Source organism: Phoenix dactylifera, chromosome 8 (assembly GCF_009389715.1).
Source record: "Phoenix dactylifera cultivar Barhee BC4 chromosome 8, palm_55x_up_171113_PBpolish2nd_filt_p, whole genome shotgun sequence".
Classification (NCBI taxonomy): domain Eukaryota; kingdom Viridiplantae; phylum Streptophyta; class Magnoliopsida; order Arecales; family Arecaceae; genus Phoenix; species Phoenix dactylifera.
This window is the reverse complement of record NC_052399.1, coordinates 2,337,049-2,343,048: the sequence shown is the minus strand read 5'-3', so window position 1 is coordinate 2,343,048 and position 6,000 is coordinate 2,337,049.

Genomic DNA, 6,000 nt, shown 5'->3' with positions numbered 1-6,000 from the left:
TCAAGTCTGTGAGCAACAGGTGGTGATGGTGATCTCAAAAGGCAACAACAGACAATGGATGCTAGTGGGCCTAGCGGCTGTGTATGCTAGTATGGATTTCAGGATGAGGAGAGTTCATTGGGGTGAGATTGCCAAACCATCTTAACTGGGTCATCCCATGATGGTGGCAGGTGGCTCCAATTGCATTGATAGTCTGCAAGAGAAGAGGGGGGGCAAGGCATTCACCAATAAGAGGGAGGTTAGGGAGTTTCAGAACTTCATTATGAGTAATGGGCTGATTGATCTTGGCTTTGATGGCCCCAAGTTTTCGTGCTGCAACAACCGTCAAGGGAGCCATCTACCGAGGATCGCCTCGGACCACTATCCGATCCTGGTTGGTACTTCTCCTCCACTCATTATTGCTGCCCTTTCAGATTTGAGAAACTATGGTTGTCATATCCTCATTCCTAGGAGGGGGTTGGGAGGTATGGCGGTTGCCCGTCCGGGGTAGTGCTATGTACATGGTATCTCAGAAGTTGGAGATCACTAAACGGCAGCGGAATAAGGAGAAGGTGGGGAGTATTTTCAGAAGGGTCGAGGAGTTCGAGACAGCTATATCCAGATTGCAGACCCTGGAGGTATAGAGGGGCAGCCTGTCGACTGAGGAGATGGTGAAGTAGTTGAGGGCCCACTTGTCTACCCATGACTCTCTTCTTTGGTAACAGGAGATATTTTGGAGGCAGAAATCTCGAGTCCAGTAGATCAGGGAGGGAGAACGGAACAGCAGGTTTTTTCATCAGTCTACCATCATTCGACGGCAAAGGGAGAGGATCAGATGTATCAGGGGCTTGGATGGTCAAATGACGGAGGACCCAGAGGCTATTAGGCAGGTGCTAGAGCAGTTCTTCAGATCCAGATGGACAGAGCGGTCGGGAGGTGAGAGTTCATCCTTCATGCAAAACCCATCTTCCTGAGTTTCAGAGGAGGAGAACTCGACTTTGATCAGGCCAGTTTCTGTGAAAGAGATTCAGGAGGCTTTCTAGTCCTTGGGTGAGGATAGGGCCCTGGGTCTGGATAGATTTCCACCTTTTTTTTTCAGAAGATACTAGCCTTTGATCAGATAGGATGTGATTGAGGCAGAGCAGTTCTTCAGTTCGGCAGCTCTTTCGGTAGACTGGACCTTGATACCGAAGAGGCGGGATGCCTCAAAAACAAGTCACTACCGACTGATCATCCTGTGCACCACCTTGTACAAAGCCACGACGAAGATCTTGGTCACCAGGTTGAGGGGCATATTACCAAGACTTATCAGCCCAGAGCAGAGAGCTTTTGTTGATGGGCGTAGCATCTCAGACAATGTCCTTATTGCCCAGGAGTTTATATCAGATTTATGGAGGGCTTTGAGGAGGAGAAGCTTGATGGGCATCAAGCTCGATATGGAGAGGGTTTATGATAGGATGAGTTGGGAGTTCGTATGATGATCACTGGAGTGTTTCGGATTCCATGAGGATTGGATTGTCTGGGTGATGGGGTGTGTGACCACACTGTCTTTTGCCATCCTGGTGAACGAAAACTCCACTCGATTCTTCGAGTTTGCGGTCGGTCTTCGCTAGGGATGCCCTCTGTCTTCCCTGCTGTTCATTCTTTGTTCGGATGCTTTATCCAGGTCCCTCAGGCATGCAGCTGAGATTCAGGCGTTGGAGGCATACTGACCAGTGATAGAGTCGATTCATATCTCCCATCTGCTTTTTGCCGATGATTGTCTGCTATTGATGCGTGCAACGAGGAGGTCGGCAAGGGTCGTTCAGGACATCCTGAAGGACTATTGTTACGCCTTAGGTTAGCAGGTGAACAGGACTAAGTCTGATATTTGCTTTAGCCCTAGGACCAAGTGGCAGACTAAGCAGTCTATCAAAGACATCTTGGGGATGGGCAAGTCTGAGGGAACCTTCAGGTACCCAGAGGTTCCGATCATCGGGCGACGACTCCATCATAGTGACTGTTTCGATGTAGTGCAAGGTCTCAGATGCAGATTGGAGGGCTAGTAGATGGAGGCTCTGTCTATGATGGGTAGGGTTACTTTATTTTGGTCGGTATTATGCTCGATTCCAGTGTACCTAGTGGCAAACACCTCGGTACCACTATCACTTTTGAGGTCCCTAGAGCAGTTGTTCAGAAACTTCATCTAGGGTAAACGGGATAGCAGGGGCGGTGTTTACTTGGCGGCTTGGGAGATGGTCTGCTAGTCACTCAGGCAGGAGGGTTTGGAGATTCACTCTTTGGTAGAGAGGCAGGAGGTGCTTGCTGCGAGACGGACAACCAAGTTTATCCTGGAGCTGGGATGCCTGTGGAGCACCTTATTGAAGGCTAAGTACAGAGCGCAGACGGTGTTAGCGGACTTTCAGCCCAGACGACAGTGCTCATTCATACGGAGGGAGATATGTTTACATGCTCTAGCGGTGCTGGCGCAGATTAGTTGGGTCGTTGGGGATGGCCAGTCGATTGATGTTTTGTAGGACATATGGGTGGTCGACCAACCGCTAAGAAAATTACCGACGATGGTTGATTCGGCGAAGTTGGTAGGGCTTTTAGTTAGTGACCTCGTCATCCCCGGTGAGGGTAGGTGGGATGAGGGGCTGATTAGAGAGGCATTCGGGTCCTAGTTGGTTGAGAGGATCCTTGCCCTCCCACTTTCCCACATGCCCATGTTGGATAGACTGGTATGGACGACTACTGGGAGGGCCAGAGTTAGATCGGCAGATGTGCAAGCTGTGATGGGTGGTGAGAGCTCGAAGCGATTGGACGGCAGATGGATCTGGAGGATGTGGACCCACCCTCAGATTGCTCTATGTATCTGAAAAGTGGTTTGGGGATGCCTACCGATCAGGAGTATTTTGGCGAGGAGGGGGATGAAGATTTCTCTGTTATGTTTGGACTGTTCGGAGGTAGAGAAGATGATCAACCATGTCCTCTTACAGTGCCCACGGGCTGCTCAAATTTGGCGACAAGCTTCCTTCTCCTTGCCGAGGTCCACTGAGTTTGCTGAGGATCTACTCCGACTCCTGAGGTCGGACTTTCGGTCTTCGAGTTCTGTTGCATGGGGCATTGTTGGTGCCTATCTGGCCTATCACATTTGGCTGGATAGGAACGACAGAGTCTTCGAGGGTAGGAGGGTCCCTCCGAGAGTTATGGTGGATAGAGCTATCTGTCAGGCTAGTGAGGTATCCGAGGCTATTATGATTGCTTCATCTAGGGTTCCCTTCTACTGGTTTAGCGCCTAGGTATGTACTCACATTCTGGGAGCCCCCACCCTCTGGGTATCTTTAGGTGAACTTTGATGGCAGTCTGTCCGTCGGTAGAGGACGCACGGGTGCTGCCTTTGTGATTAGAGATCATGAGTCCAGGTTGATTGTGGCTGGTAGGCGATGCACCTTCGAGTCATCTGTTCTGAGGGTGGAGCTCAGGACAACATGGGAGGGTGTCTTCCATGCGAGGCGAGTTCTGGAGGCCAAGTGCATTATCCTGAATGGGGACTCAATGGAGGTGGTAGAGTAGATTCTACATGAGAGGCCGGGGGTCTTCGACCATCCGCTTATAGAGGATGTCAGACGGTTATTACAGGAGTGTGTTATGTTCCAGGTTGGCCATATGTTCCGAAAGGCGAACAAAGTTGCTAATTGGGTCGCCTCCTTTACTGCTCGTCACTCTGGAGAGATTTTGTGGACTCACTGTGTACCTGTTCCTCCACCGTTGTGGAGTGTTTTGGCTTGTGACTCTGTTGGCAATGCTCACGCGAGATTATTTTGGACTTTGCTCCAAATAGTGGCTTTGAGAGGGACCTATTTGCAAAATGACATCCCATTATATATAAGTTACACATTACTTGTTCCCGCGGGATGAAGGGTTTCTGTTTTGTTTTGTTTTAGGGTGAAAGGGATTTCAGCCGCCGCACTCCATCTTCTTCATCCTCCCGTGCGCTCTCGGTCTCCTGGCAACATCCGACTTGGATTTCCTTTGTCTTCCACTCGCTGGAGGCTTTCTTCCTTCTTCCCTTCTACAACCGTGGCTTCTTCCTGTGACTTTCCTATTTTCGTGAGCCTCTTTCTTCTTTGCTGTTCACAGTACATGCAACAAGGGAAGGTATGTTTTTGATATTCATTTGATTTACCATTGGAGCCGTAGAAAGGTTGATTTGCATACTACACTTTTGATCTATCATTGTGGCTGCAGAAGGGTGATCCGATCAGGTTGTTTTGCTTTATATTTGGTTTATTTTGCCTCCTATTGTGATCATTTGGCAGTCCATATTTTGGGCTCTTATGTATCTATGTTTGTACCCTATTGGGAAGATTGACATAGTGGATTGCTCCTCCTCCCCGTGGATGTAGGCACTTGCTGCCGAACCACGTAAATTTGGTGTCTTTGTGCTTATCTTTTCATGCCTGTGATGTGTTTGATGGAATGCCTGAATGAGATCAATTGTTAATTGGTAAGCCGGATACAGTGAGTTTTGTGCCCAGTAATCTTAACAGTTCTGAGGGTGGAGCTCAGGACAACATGGGAGGGTGTCTTCTATGCGAGGCGAGTTCTGGAGGCCCAGTGCATTATCCTGGAGGGGGACTCAATGGAGGTGGTAGAGTAGATTCTACATGAGAGGCCGGGGGTCTTCGACCATCCGCTTATAGAGGATGTCAGACGATTATTACAGGAGTGTGTTATGTTCTAGGTTGGCCATATGTTCCGAAAGGCGAACAAAGTTGCTAATTGGGTCGCCTCCTTTACTGCTCGTCACTCTGGAGAGATTTTGTGGACTCACTGTGTACCTGTTCCTCCACCGCTGTGGAGTGTTTTGGCTTGTAACTCTGTTGGCAATGCTCACGCGAGATTAGTGTGAGTGCCTGGTTTACCCAAAAAAAATTCGTCAGGATGGACGGTCTCTCCTCACAATTCAAGACAGAAGGGTGGATAGAGGGGCATGACAAATGCTGATATGGATGTGGCTAGTGGATGACTTTCTGCTAGTATGATGGTTATTTGGGGTCCTTGAATGCAGTAGACGGTGTATGAATGTATGAATCCCTTGATTGTAAATCTTAGACATACCTTTTCTTAGATGCAATCTTTTGCCTACATTATAACTTAATTGTTTAATTAGAGGGGAGAGATGAGAAGATGCACTTATGATGAGTTATGTGCCAATGGTTGTTATTGAGATGAACTGTCACGCCCCCGAACCCGTCACCCGGGTCCGGCACGCGACCGGCCGCATGAGCCTTAGAGCAATGCCCTAAAGATCATGCAAGGCCTAAGATAAACAACAATTCCAATAATTCCAATAATTCCATAAATGCCAAAATCAAAGATTGATGTAATTCAATCTAATCCAGCTACAATGTACTGATTTATTACATAATTTCAAATGTCCATAAATAAAAGATAAATTGACTTCTAACTATCTAGCAGTCTGACTCCAGATCGAGCTCACTTCTTGTCCCATCCGACAGATTCTACGAATCCAGTGCCTCTGAAAAAAAATGAAAGTGTAGTATGAGCTTTTCCAGCCCAGTAAGAATCCCAATAGCCACACACAACAAAATCATAAAATAATCAAGTATCAAAATATACATATCATTTCATCATTTCAAAAGCTCAACAAACAACAAATATATGTAATCAGTACATATACACCAATCCTTTTTCACATTATGTGATCCATTCCCGTATTACTCAGATTCCAAGTTTTCAAACTTTTCATTTCTGGCGTTGGACTAACCAAGATCATGTCCCAGTCCAAGACTGCACAAATCCCACGCATAAGCTCGTGGTAGCTATCCCACGCGTAGGTTAGTCCAACCCATATTACATGTCTAGTTTTACATGTTCAATCACATTCCCATGACATCACATATTTTCATAAATTTTCAAAAATATGTTATTTCTTCCCAAATGAATTTATCTCAATATATTCATTAAAACAACATGCACGCCTCATAGGTGCCGCATCAACACATAAACAATAAC